This window comes from Pelophylax lessonae (genome assembly GCF_965119305.1).
Source record: "Pelophylax lessonae genome assembly, chromosome: 2".
NCBI lineage: Eukaryota > Metazoa > Chordata > Amphibia > Anura > Ranidae > Pelophylax > Pelophylax lessonae.
The window spans coordinates 11218417-11233322 of NC_138769.1; positions in this window are offsets into that span (position 1 = coordinate 11218417).

Consider the following 14906-nt stretch of genomic DNA (forward strand, 5'->3'; position numbering starts at 1 on the left):
CATTTTTTTTTTTTACAGTCCCTCCCCTCTAAGGGCTCAAACGTAATTGGACAACTAAATATAATCATACATAAAATGTTAATTTTTTATATTTTGTTGAGAATCCTTCACTGGCAATGACTGCCTGAAGTCTGGAAGCCATGGACATTACCAAAGACTGGCTTTCCTCCTTTCTGATGCTTTGCCAGGCTCTAACTGCAGCTGTCTTCGGTTGTTCTTTGTTTGTGGGTCTTTCTGCCTTTAGTTTTGCCTTCAGCAAATGAAATGCACGCTCAGTTGGGTTGAGATCAGGTGATTGACTCGGCCATTGCAGAATATTCCACTTCTTTTCCTTCAAAAGCACCTAGGTTGCTTTTGCGGTGTGTTTTGGATCATTGTCCATCTGTACTGTGAAGCGCCGTCCAATCAACTTTGCTGCATTTGGCTGAATCTGGGCTGAAAGTACAGTATCTCACAGAAGTGAGTACACCCCTCACATTTTTGTAAATATTTTATTCTATCTTTTCATGTGACAACACTGAAGAAATGACACTTTGCTACATTGTAAAGTAGTGAGTGTACAGCTTGTATAACAGTGTAAATTTACTGTCACCTCAAAATAACTCAACACACAGCCATTAATGTCTAAACCGCTGGCAACAAAAGTGAGTACACCCCTAAGTGAAAATGTCCAAATTGAGCCCAAAGTGTCAATATTTTGTGTGGCCACCATTATTTTCCAGCACTGCCTTAACCCTCTTGGGCATGGAGTTCACCAGAGCTTCACAGGTTGTCACTGGAGTTCTCTTCCACTCCTCCATGATGACATCACAGAGCTGGTGGATGTTAGAGACCTTGCGCTCCTCCATCTTCTGTTTGAGTATACTCCACACATGCTCAATAGGGTTTAGGTCTGGAGACATGCTTGGCCAGTCCATCACCTTTACCCTCAGCTTCTTTAGCAAGGCAGTGGTCATCTTGGAGGTGTGTTTGGGGTCGTTATCATGTTGGAATACTGCCCTGTGGCCCAGTCTCTGAAGGGAGGGGATCATGCTCTGCTTCAGTATGTCACAGTACATGTTGGCATTCATGGTTCCCTCAATGAACTGTAGCTCCCCAGTGCCGGCAGCACTCATGCAGCCCAAGACCATGACAGTCCCACCACCATACTTGACTGTAGGCTATACACACTTGTCTTTGTACTCCTCACCTGGTTGCCCCCACACACGCCTGACACCATCTGAACCAAATAAGTTTATCTTGGTCCCATCAGACCACAGGACATGATTCCAGTAATCCATGTCCTTAGTCTGCTTGTCTTCAGCAAACTGTTTGTGGCCTTTCTTGTGCATCATCTTTAGAAGAGGTTTCCTTATGCAATGACAGCCATGCAGACCAATTTTATGCAGTGTGCGGCGTATGGTCTGAGCACTGACAGGCTGACTCCCCACCCCTTCAACCTCTGAAGTAATGCTGGCAGCACTCATACGTCTATTTCCCAAAGACAACCTCTGGATATGACGCTGAGCATGTGCACTCAATCCCTTTGGTCAACCATGGCAAGGACTATTCTGAGTGGAACCTGTCCTGTTAAACCGCTGTATGGTCTTGGCCAGGGGCAGACTGGCAACTTTTGGCCCAGGGAGCAGGTACAAACCAGAGGCCCATGGTGCAGTGACTCGGCCCCCCTCCCACTCTCCCTCTTCTCAGCCGCCTCCTGACCCCCATTCCAGGCTGAAGCCCTGCTCCAGGTACTCTCTACTCATTGGCTGAAACCTGGCCAGCAGGAGGCGGTTGGGAGGAGCTGGGACAGCTCAGTTGGGGCTGGCCAGGAGAGGAGAGTCTCCAGTGGGGCATGGAACCTGTCTCTGCTCAGACACAGTTTACACCATCCATGCTGGGGGGTGGAAGTCTGCGCTCTGTCCTTGTCTTCAACCCGCACTCAGTCACTTTTTACTTCTCTTCACCAGGAATCATTTAGGCATGTCTGCGGCAGCCTTTTTACAGGACATCAGAGTGGCCCAGGGGGAAATTGCCTCCCTGCCCCCTGGCCCAGTCCTTTCTTGGTCTTGGCCACTGTGCTGCAGCTCAGTTTCAGGGTCTTGGCAATCTTCTTATAGCCTTGGCCATCTTTATGTAGAGCAACAATTCTTTTTTTTCAGATCAACAGAGGGTTCTTTGCCATGTTGCACTTTCAGTGACCAGTATGAGAGAGTGAGAGCGATAAAACCAAAGTTAACGCACCACATGACACCGGGGAGGGAAAATGGCTAATTGGGCACAATTTGGAAATTTTTACTTAGGGGTGTACTCACTTTTGTTGCCAGCAGTTTAGACATTAATGGCTGTGTGTTGAGTTATTTTGAGGGGACAGTAAATTTACACTGTTATACAAGCTGTACACTCACTACTTACATTGTAGCAAAGTGTCATTTCTTCAGTGTTGTCACATGAAAAGATAGAATAAAATATTTACAAAAATGTGAGGGGTGTACTCACTTTTGTGACATACTGTATATATCTCAAAGATTGCGGACGATATAACTTTTGCCCAAACCAATCAATATACGCTTATAGGGAGTATGTAGCAGAATACATATTGGCCTATATTGATAAGGACATTTGATGTTTTAACATTTTTTTTGGGGAATGTTATATAGCAGAAAGTAAAAAATATTGTTATTTTTGTTGTTATTGTGTTATTGTTATTTTTTTCAGAATTGTCGCTCTTTTTTTGTTTATAGGGCAAAAAATAAAAATCGCACAGGTGATCAAATACCACCAAAAGAAAGCTCTGTTTGTGCAAAAAAAGGGACACACATTTTATTTTGGTACAGCGTTGCATGACTGCGCAATTGTCAGTTAAAGTAATGCAGTGCCGTATAGCAAAAAAATGGTAAGGTCATGAAGGGGGGGTTAAACCTTCTGGAGGTCAAGTGGTTTAAGGGGACCCCATGCCAAAAAAAACCCCCTATAACATCATAGGGCGTGGTCTCTAAGGACCATCATGTAAAGTTGTAGGATTGGGGTCACCCAGTGACGTCACTGGGTGACCCTGCCCCTTTGTTTACTTTGGAGACAGCGGCACTGTCAGTCAGTCAAGTGAGCAGCTGTGTACGGCGGGCGCCTTTTTTTTTTTTTTCCTTTACTGAGCAAGTCGGCAGCTGGCTTTCATTGTGAATAATGATGGATTTACATCGGGGGACATTTTTATTCATTTATTTTTTTTAAATAAAGGACTTATCTCGTGTTTTATTTTCTTTTTACTTTTTCGGTGAATTATGTTTCTATGTACCCTATACTCATTCACATTCACTCCATAGAGGGGTCTTCCAGATTCCAATAATTCACCCTCTGCACCTCTTCAACCACTGGGCAAGGGTCGTGGGGGAAGAGACCTTTCTACTCATCAACATGGGGACAAGGTGCTTTGGGATCCCCTCCATGGGAAAGTGCCCCTCCCCATATTGAGAGCCTGGTATGGTTCAGGAGGGGGTGGGACACTCACTTGTCCCCCTTTCCTGGGCTGCTGCTTGGTAAAGGGTCTGGTATGGATTTTGGGGAACACCCCACATTTTTTTTTCTTATGGCATAAAGTTCCCCTTAACCACTTGCCGACCGCCGCAAGTACATATACTGCAGTGGTCAGCCCCGTGCAGGCAAAGTGAAGTACCGGTACGTCACTAGCCTGTGAGCCAATAGGGGGCGAGCGTGTGCCGCCGGAGGCGCGCTCCCGCCCCCGCTCGTTCACGGACACCTCCGCGCGAGTGACCGGCGGACCCGATGTCCGCCGGTCACTCGCGATCATCAGTTACAGAGGGAGAAAGGCAGGCGGCTAATGTAAACAAAGCCGCCTGTCATTCTCCCCTGTGTAACAGCAGAGATCATACGGTCCTGCTATGTAGGACCGTTGATCTCTGCTGTTACATGAACAGCCACATCCCTGCACAGTTAGAAACACGCCCCTAGGGACACACTTACCCCCTCCTTCTCCAATAAAGTTAACCCCTTCCCTGCCAGTGTCATTTTTACAGTAACAGTGCATATTTATAGCACTGATTACTGTAGAAATGTCACTGGTACACCCAAAAGTGTCAAAAATGTCAGTCAAGGGTCCGATCTGTCCGCCGCAATGTCACAGTCCCGCAAAAAAAATCGCAGATCGCCGCCATTACTCGTTAAAAAAAAAAAAACAACAAAAATGACAAAAATCTTTCCCGTAGTTAGTAAACGCAATAAATTTTGCGCAAACCAATCAAAATACGCTTATTGTGATTATTTTTACCAAACATATGTAGCAGAAAACAAATTGGCCAAAAATGTTAAAACATTTAGATTTTTACATTTTTTGGGGGGAATTTCATTTAAAAAAATGTGAAAAATATTGTTATTTTTCCAAAATTTACGCAATTTTTTTGTTTATAGCGCATGATCAAAAAATCGCACAGGTGATCAAATACCACCAAAAAAAAGCTCTGTTTGTGGGTAAAAAAGGACATCAAATTCGTTTAGGTACAGTGTCGCACGACCGCGCAATTTTCCGTTAAAGTCACGCAGTGCCGAATCGCAAAATAGGGCCTGGTCAGGAAGGGGGGAAAATCTTCCGGGGCTTAAGTGGTTAAAATCCACACCAGACCGAAGGGCCTGATATAGATTCTGGTGGGGGCGGACCCCACACTTTTTTTCTCAACATCCATTCCAGACCCGAAGGGACTCTTCCATTCGGAAGCATTAATGTGTTTTATCAAAAACTTGTAAATTAGCCTTCAAAAGGGCCAGAAAGGATTTGGCTTCTATAGACTCCTATAGGGTTTGGTGCTATGTTTGCCATTCATGATCATCACCATTCATGATCCAGCACACATCCCATAGCAAATCATAAATATATTCTATATAGTTTGGTCCTTGTAAGAAAGAGGAAACTAGGGATGGCCTCTGTGTTAGAGTCAAATGTAAGTTTGACTTAAACAACAGCTGTTTGTGTGTTCGCAGAACATACAAACAAATGGGGCGCTGGGTGGGTAGTTCACCCACCGATGAGCGCCCCATAATGCACTGCGCTGCTGCAGTGCCTTGATTGCTGATGATTGGCCAAAGCATGCACATGACCTGTATGCTTTGGCCAATCACAGCACAATGTCCTATCAGAGCCATGATTGGCCAAAGGCAGGGTGCCTTTAGCCAATTATGGCTCAGGGGCTAAATCCACGTCCCGTACTATATAAGGCTGCTTCTTAGACGGCAGCCATGTATAGTGTGTGATAATAGAGGTTAGGCAGGTAGTTAGTGGATAGTGAGTTCAGTTAGTTTAGTGCAGTCAGTGTAGCGAACAGGCATACCCCACTTTTATAATGTAAAGATATGTTGTAGTCCTGGGTCCCCTCTCAGTGCTCCCCTAGCTTGGTGTCCCTGTCACTTATAGTTCGTGAGCAGTGCCATGCCAAGCTGACCAATATTTCCCATAGATGCCAATGTTAAAGACAGGGAGCTGTGCCATGCCAAGCTGACCAATATTTCCCATAGATGCCAACGAGCGCTGAAAGCTGAAAAGTGGTCTGGGCAGGAAGGGGGTGAAAGTGTACTGTATCTAAGTGGTTAAGGAGAACCCGATGACAGAATAAAAAAAAAATGGCGTGGGGTCCCCCCTAAAATCCATACCAGGCCCTTTGGGTCTGGTAGAGATTTTAAGGGGAACTCCATGGCAAAATTGTAAAGGAAAATTGCGTGGGGTCCCCCCCAAATTTATACCAGACCCTTATCCGAGCATGCAACCTGGCAGGCCAAAAAATGGGGGGGACAAGCGAGCGGCGCCCCCCCCCCCCTCCTCCTGAACCATACCAGGTCGCTTGCCCTCAACATGCCATGTCAATCATGATGCCCGCCGGACCCGAAAAAAAAGAGAAAAATTCAAAAACGCTTTGCCTCCTATTTTATAGAAAAGGGGCGGGGCCACCCAGGTACATCACTTGGTGGTACTGCCCCCTTCTGATGTCACATAAAGTCACGTGAGGTCAGAAGGGGGCCGCGCCACTGTTTGACGTAACCGGGTGCCCCCCCCCTCTGCCTATAAAAGAACTGTCAAAGCCGAAGATCGGCAGATGGCAGGTAGCCTCTGAAGAGGTGAAGCGTTTTTGAATTTTTTCTATTTTTTGGGTACGGCGGGCGTCGTGATTGACGATGGATTTAGATTGAGGGACACTATTTTTTTTTTAATAAAGAACACGTCAAAAACTGTGTTCTGTGGTTTTTAATTCTTTACACTTTTTTGGTGAATGGGTAGGCATTATCCATTCACATGGGGGGGGGGGGGGATCTGGGGACCCTTTTGTTAAAGGAGGTTTCCATATTCCAATAAGCCCCTCACTCGCAGACCCCGACAACCACAGCCCAGGGTTGTCGGGAAGAGGCCCTTGCCCCCATCAACATGGGGACAAGGTGCTTTGGGGTGGGGGGGGGCGCAGCCCCCCATTCCCCAAAGCACCCATCCCCCCATGTTGAGGGCATTTAGCCTTATTTGGTTCAGGAGGGTGGGGTGCTCTCACGTCCCCACCCCTTTCCTGACCTGCCGGGCTCCATGTTTGGACAAGGGTCTGGTATGGATTTTGGGGGGACCCCAAGTCGTTTTTTTCTTATTTTTTTATCTGTATTGCCGGAAGCCGACAATACATTACAGCTGTGAGCAAGTTTTAATGACATTTTTTCCTTTAGAAATGTCAGTATTGCTGCAGCAGGCTCCATACATCGTACAGATGCGCCACTTTACAGGCACATTAAGGGGACCCCCAGGCACGATATTTAAAGGAACTTTTCATTGTTATTTTTTTTCACTTTAAGCCTCATTTAAATCACTGCTCCTGTAAAAAGAGTGTTTTAAAAAAATATTTTGCATTGATACATGTCCCCCAGGGCAGTACCCGGGTCCCCATACACTTTATATGGCAATAACTTGCATATAAGCCTTTAAAATGAGGACTTTTGATTTTTCATGTTTGTGTCCCATAGACTTTAATGGAGTTCGAATGTTCTCTAGAACTTTTCCCTGTTCGAGATGTTCTGGTGCGAACCGAACCCGGGGGTGTTCAGTCCACCACTAGAGGAAACATGGGAAGGTCTTCTATGAATATCCTCTGTGACTATTCTCTGTGGTTATAAAGCGGGGACAGTGTAACATTCAATCAATTATCTCCTCTCCTCCGGGAGACGGGGGAGGAAATTACAGGAGATGCAGAAAAGATAATAAAGGTGAATGAGTCCCAGGTGAGCGGAGCTGACAGGTGAGAGCAGAACACAGCATGGGACAGGTGGATGGTGACAACAAGTGTCAGGAGGGGGGGGGGGGACTCTGCTACATTTCCCATAATCCAACCAACCCCCCCCCCCCCCCATATACCTGAACCCACCTGTACACCCTCCTCTACACAGGACATAGATAGATAGATAGATAGATAGATAGATAGATAGATAGATAGATAGATAGATAGATAGATAGATAGATAGATAGATAGATAGATAGATAGATAGATAGATAGATGGATAGATAGATAGATAGATATGGGATAGATAGATAGATAGATAGATAGATAGATAGATAGATAGATAGATAGATAGATAGATAGATAGATAGATAGATAACATAATAGATAGATAAAATAGATTAGGTAATAGATGGATGATAGATAGAGAGATAGATAGATAGATAGATAGATAGATAGATAGATAGATAGATAGATAGATAGATAGATAGATAGATAGATAGATAGATAGATAGATAGATAGATAGATAGATAGATAGATAGATAGATAGATAGACAGATACATGGATAGATAGATAGATAGATAGATAGATAGATAGATAGATAGATAGATAGATAGATAGATAGATAGATAGATAGATAGATAGATAGATAGATAGATAGATAGATAGATAGATAGATAGATAGATAGATAGATTACATAATAGATAGATGATAGATAAAATAGATTAGGTAATAGATGGAAGATAGATAGATAGATAGATAGATAGATAGATAGATAGATAGATAGATAGATAGATAGATAGATAGATAGATAGATAGATAGATAGATAGATAGACTGATACATGGATAGATAGATAGATAGATAGATAGATAGATAGATAGATAGATAGATAGATAGATAGATAGATAGATAGATAGATAGATAGATAGATAGATAGATAGATAGATAGATAGATAGATAGATAGATAGATAGATGATGGATAAAATAGATTAGGTAAAAGATGGAAGATAGATAGATAGATAGATAGATAGATAGATAGATAGATAGATAGATAGATAGATAGATAGATAGATAGATAGATAGACTGATACATGGATAGATAGATAGATAGATAGATAGATAGATAGATAGATAGATAGATAGATAGATAGATAGATAGATAGATAGATAGATAGATAGATAGATAGATAGATAGATAGATAGATAGATGATGGATAAAATAGATTAGGTAATAGATGGAAGATAGATAGATAGATAGATAGATAGATAGATAGATAGATAGATAGATAGATAGATAGATAGATAGATTACATAATAGATAGATGATAGATAAAATAGATTAGGTAATAGATGGAAGATAGATAGATAGATAGATAGATAGATAGATAGATAGATAGATAGATAGATAGATAGATAGATAGATAGATAGATAGATAGATAGATAGATAGATAGATAGATAGATGAATAAATCAGTAGATGGATACATGGGACACAAACATGAAAAATCAAAAGTCCTCATTTTAAAGGCTAGATAGATAGATAGATAGATAGATAGATAGATAGATAGATAGATAGATAGATAGATAGATAGATAGATGATGGATAAAATAGATTAGGTAATAGATGGAAGATAGATAGATAGATAGATAGATAGATAGATAGATAGATAGATAGATAGATAGATAGATAGATAGATAGATAGATAGATAGATAGATAGATAGATAGATAGATAGATAGATAGATAGATAGATAGATGAATAAATCAGTAGATGGATACATGGTTAGATAAATAGATAGATTACATAATAGATAGATAGATAGATAGATAGATAGATAGATAGATAGATAGATAGATAGATAGATAGATAGATAGATAGATAGATAGATAGATAGATAGATAGATAGATAGATAGATAGATAGATAGATAGATAGATAGATAGATAGATAGATAGACTGATACATGGATAGATAGATAGATAGATAGATAGATAGATAGATAGATAGATAGATAGATAGATAGATAGATAGATAGATAGATAGATAGATAGATAGATAGATAGATAGATAGATAGATAGATAGATAGATAGATAGATAGATAGATAGATAGATAGATGATGGATAAAATAGATTAGGTAATAGATGGAAGATAGATAGATAGATAGATAGATAGATAGATAGATAGATAGATAGATAGATAGATAGATAGATGAATAAATTAGTAGACGGATACATGGATAGATAAATAGCTAGATTACATAATAGATAGTTGATAGATATAATAGAAGATAGATAGATAGATAGATAGATAGATAGATAGATAGATAGATAGATAGATAGATAGATAGATTACATAATAGATAGATGATAGATAAAATAGATTAGGTAATAGATGGATGATAGATAGAGAGATAGATAGATAGATAGATAGATAGATAGATAGATAGATAGATAGATAGATAGATAGATAGATAGATAGATAGATAGATAGATAGATAGATAGACTGATACATGGATAGATAGATAGATAGATAGATAGATAGATAGATAGATAGATAGATAGATAGATAGATAGATAGATAGATAGATAGATAGATAGATAGATAGATAGATAGATAGATAGATAGATAGATAGATAGATAGATAGATAGATGATGGATAAAATAGATTAGGTAATAGATGGAAGATAGATAGATAGATAGATAGATAGATAGATAGATAGATAGATAGATAGATAGATAGATAGATAGATGAATAAATCAGTAGATGGATACATGGTTAGATAAATAGATAGATTACATAATAGATTAGGAGATAGATAGATAGATAGATAGATAGATAGATAGATAGATAGATAGATAGATAGATAGATAGATAGATAGATAGATAGATAGATAGATAGATAGATAGATGATGGATAAAATAGATTAGGTAATAGATGGAAGATAGATAGATAGATAGATAGATAGATAGATAGATAGATAGATAGATAGATAGATAGATAGATAGATAGACTGATACATGGATAGATAGATAGATAGATAGATAGATAGATAGATAGATAGATAGATAGATAGATAGATAGATAGATAGATAGATAGATAGATAGATAGATAGATAGATAGATAGATAGATAGATAGATAGATAGATAGATAGATAGATAGATAGATGAATAAATTAGTAGACGGATACATGGATAGATAAATAGCTAGATTACATAATAGATAGTTGATAGATATAATAGAAGATAGATAGATAGATAGATAGATAGATAGATAGATAGATAGATAGATAGATAGATAGATGATGGATAAAATAGATTAGGTAATAGATGGAAGATAGATAGATAGATAGATAGATAGATAGATAGATAGATAGATAGATAGATAGATAGATAGATAGATAGATAGATAGATAGATAGATAGATAGATAGATAGATAGATAGATGAATAAATTAGTAGACGGATACATGGATAGATAAATAGCTAGATTACATAATAGATAGTTGATAGATATAATAGAAGATAGATTGATAGATAGATAGATAGATAGATAGATTACATAATAGATAGATGATAGATAAAATAGATTAGGTAATAGATGGATGATAGATAGAGAGATAGATAGATAGATAGATAGATAGATAGATAGATAGATAGATAGATAGATAGATAGATAGATAGATAGATAGATAGATAGATAGATAGATAGATAGATAGATCACAGTCGGTCACCTCTGCATTATCCATTATAAGACCATGCACGGGGTCCAATCAGAATTCTTCTTCCCACAATACAGGAAGGTTGTAGAGCGGGGGAGGGATATTTCGGGGTCAGTAGGCGGAAGGTCATAGTAAGGTGATGAATTGGTTGGTTTCTATGGCTTTCTGCACTCAGCTCTACTCAATAAAAGATTCTCCGTTCAACCAATCAGGATTCCCTCTGCAGAAGTGAGACCAGTGTGTGATGGAGACCAAATGGTTGCTATGGGTTACAGCACTTTATTGAAGTTAAAGAGTCCATAGTGAGAGATGGGTGTGATCATACACAGGTGACACAGGTGACACAGGTGACACAGGTGAGGGTGGCTCAGCGTGGCGATATGTGACTGGCCGCCTCCGGCACACGGCTCCCCCGGGTCCTCTCTCTCCACATCCCTCATCTAGAGATATAATTATCAGCAGATTGTTCTCTGTCATCCCAGAGAGGAGACTCTGCAACCTTCAGGTGAGAGAAACTCCTTATATCTATATCCAATATCTGTATCCAGAATATTCCACATCCATATCTCATCTTCTATATCTGTATACGGAATATTCCATATCTCATCTTCTTTATCTGTATACGGAATATTCCATATCTCATCTTCTATATCTGTATCCGGAATATTCCATATCTTATCTTCTATATCTGTATCCGGAATATTCCACATCTCATCTTCTATATCTGTATCCAGAATATTCCATATCTCACCTTCTATATCTGTATCCGGAATATTCCATATCTCATCTTCTTTATCTGTATACGGAATATTCCATATCTCACCTTCTATATCTGTATCCAGAATATTCCATATCTCATCTTCTATATCTGTATCCGGAATATTCCATATCTCATCTTCTATATCTGTATCCTGAATATTCCATATCTCATCTTCTATATCTGTATCCGGAATATTCCACATCTCATCTTCTATATCTGTATCCAGAATATTCCATATCTCACCTTCTATATCTGTATCCTGAATATTCCATATCTCATCTTCTATATCTGTATCCGGAATATTCCACATCTCATCTTCTATATCTGTATCCAGAATATTCCATATCTCACCTTCTATATCTGTATCCGGAATATTCCATATCTCATCTTCTATATCTGTATACGGAATATTCCATATCTCACCTTCTATATCTGTATCCAGAATATTCCATATCTCATCTTCTATATCTGTATCCTGAATATTCCATATCTCATCTTCTATATCTGTATCCGGAATATTCCATATCTCATCTTCTATATCTGTATCCTGAATATTCCATATCTCATCTTCTATATCTGTATCCGGAATATTCCGTATCTCATCTTCTATATCTGTATCCTGAGTATTCCATATCTCATCTTCTATATCTGTATACGGAATATTCCATATCTCACCTTCTATATCTGTATCCTGAATATTCCATATCTCATCTTCTATATCTGTATCCGGAATATTCCACATCTCATCTTCTATATCTGTATCCTGAATATTTATCCGGAATATTCCACATCTCATCTTCTATATCTGTATCCTGAATATTCCATATCTCATCTTCTATATCTGTATCCGGAATATTCCATATCTCATCTTCTATATCTGTATCCTGAATATTCCATATCTCATCTTCTATATCTGTATCCTGAATATTCCATATCTCATCTTCTATATCTGTATCCGGAATATTCCATATCTCATCTTCTATATCTGTATCCGGAATATTCCATATCTCATCTTCTATATCTGTATCCGGAATATTCCATATCTCATCTTCTTCATCTGTATACGGAATATTCCATATCTCACCTTCTATATCTGTATCCGGAATATTCCATATCTCATCTTCTTTATCTGTATACGGAATATTCCATATCTCACCTTCTATATCTGTATCCTGAATATTCCGTATCTCATCTTCTATATCTGTATCCTGAATATTCCATATCTCACCTTCTATATCTGTATCTGGAATATTCCATATCTCATCTTCTATATCTGTATCCGGAATATTCCGTATCTCATCTTCTATATCTGTATCCGGAATATTCCATATCTCACCTTCTATATCTGTATCCGGAATATTCCATATCTCACCTTCTATATCTGTATCCGGAATATTCCATATCTCACCTTCTATATCTGTATCCGGAATATTCCATATCTCATCTTCTATATCTGTATCCGGAATATTCCATATCTCACCTTCTATATCTGTATCCGGAATATTCCATATCTCACCTTCTATATCTGTATCCGGAATATTCCATATCTCACCTTCTATATCTGTATCCGGAATATTCCATATCTCACCTTCTATATCTGTATCTGGAATATTCCATATCTCATCTTCTATATCTGTATCCGGAATATTCCATATCTCACCTTCTATATCTGTATCTGGAATATTCCATATCTCATCTTCTATATCTGTATCCGGAATATTCCGTATCTCATCTTCTATATCTGTATCCTGAATATTCCATATCTCATCTTCTATATCTGTATCCTGAATATTCCATATCTCACCTTCTATATCTGTATCCGGAATATTCCATATCTCACCTTCTATATCTGTATCTGGAATATTCCATATCTCATCTTCTATATCTGTATCCGGAATATTCCGTATCTCATCTTCTATATCTGTATCCGGAATATTCCATATCTATATTTAGTCTTTTATATTTGTATTCAACAAACAATTCTTTGTATTTATAAATAATGTTACTTTGTGTATCTCTTTATCTTCATCAGAACATTGTTTATAAAAAATTACATTTTTTATTTATCTCCCTCTGAACAATGTTACTTTGTATCTCTCTATCTCCTGTCTGATCAATGTTTATAAACAATGTTACTTTGTATCTCTTTATCTCCCATCTGATCAATGTTTATAAACAATGTTACTTTGTATCTCTCTATCTCCTGTCTGATCAATGTTTATAAACAATGTTACTTTGTATCTCTCTATCTCCCGTCTGATCAATGTTTATAAACAATGTTACTTTGTATCTCTCTATCTCCCATATAAACAATGTTACTTTGTATCTCTCTATCTCCCATCTGATCAATGTTCATAAACAATGTTGCTTTTTATCTCTCTATCTCCCATCTGATCAATGTTTATAAACAATTTTACTTTGTATCTCTCCATCTCCCGTCTGATCAATGTTTATAAACAATGTTACTTTTTATCTCTCCATCTCCCGTCTGATCAATGTTTATAAACAATGTTACTTTTTATCTCTCCATCTCCCGTCTGATCAATGTTTATAAACAATGTTACTTTTTATCTCTCTATCTCCCGTCTGATCAATGTTTATAAACAATGTCACTTTGTATCTCTCTATCTCCTGTCTGATCAATGTTTATAAACAATGTCACTTTGTATCTCTCTATCTCCTGTCTGATCAATGTTTATAAACAATGTCACTTTGTATCTCTCTATCTCCCGTCTGATCAATGTTTATAAACAATGTTACTTTGTATCTCTCTATCTCCCGTCTGATCAATGTTTATAAACAATGTTACTTTGTATCTCTCTATCTCCTGTCTGTTCAATGTTTATAAACAATGTTACTTTGTATCTCTTTATCTCAGTCTATCTATCTAGTACAAAGTGAATTTGATTTGTAGATGTATCTGTGTGTGCAGAACAAAGCTATACCTATATATATATATATATATATATATATATATATATAGCTATACTATCATTATAACTATGTGTAATTTACACTTGTCTCATGCGGTGTAATTCCATATTCTGATTGTTGTTATTATTACATGTACTTACTGTATATAGCACAATCAATGTATGCAGCGCTTTACATATATACTGTACAGTCACCTCAGACCCTGCCCTCAAGGAGCTTACAATCTAAGGTCTCTATCTCACATTCATA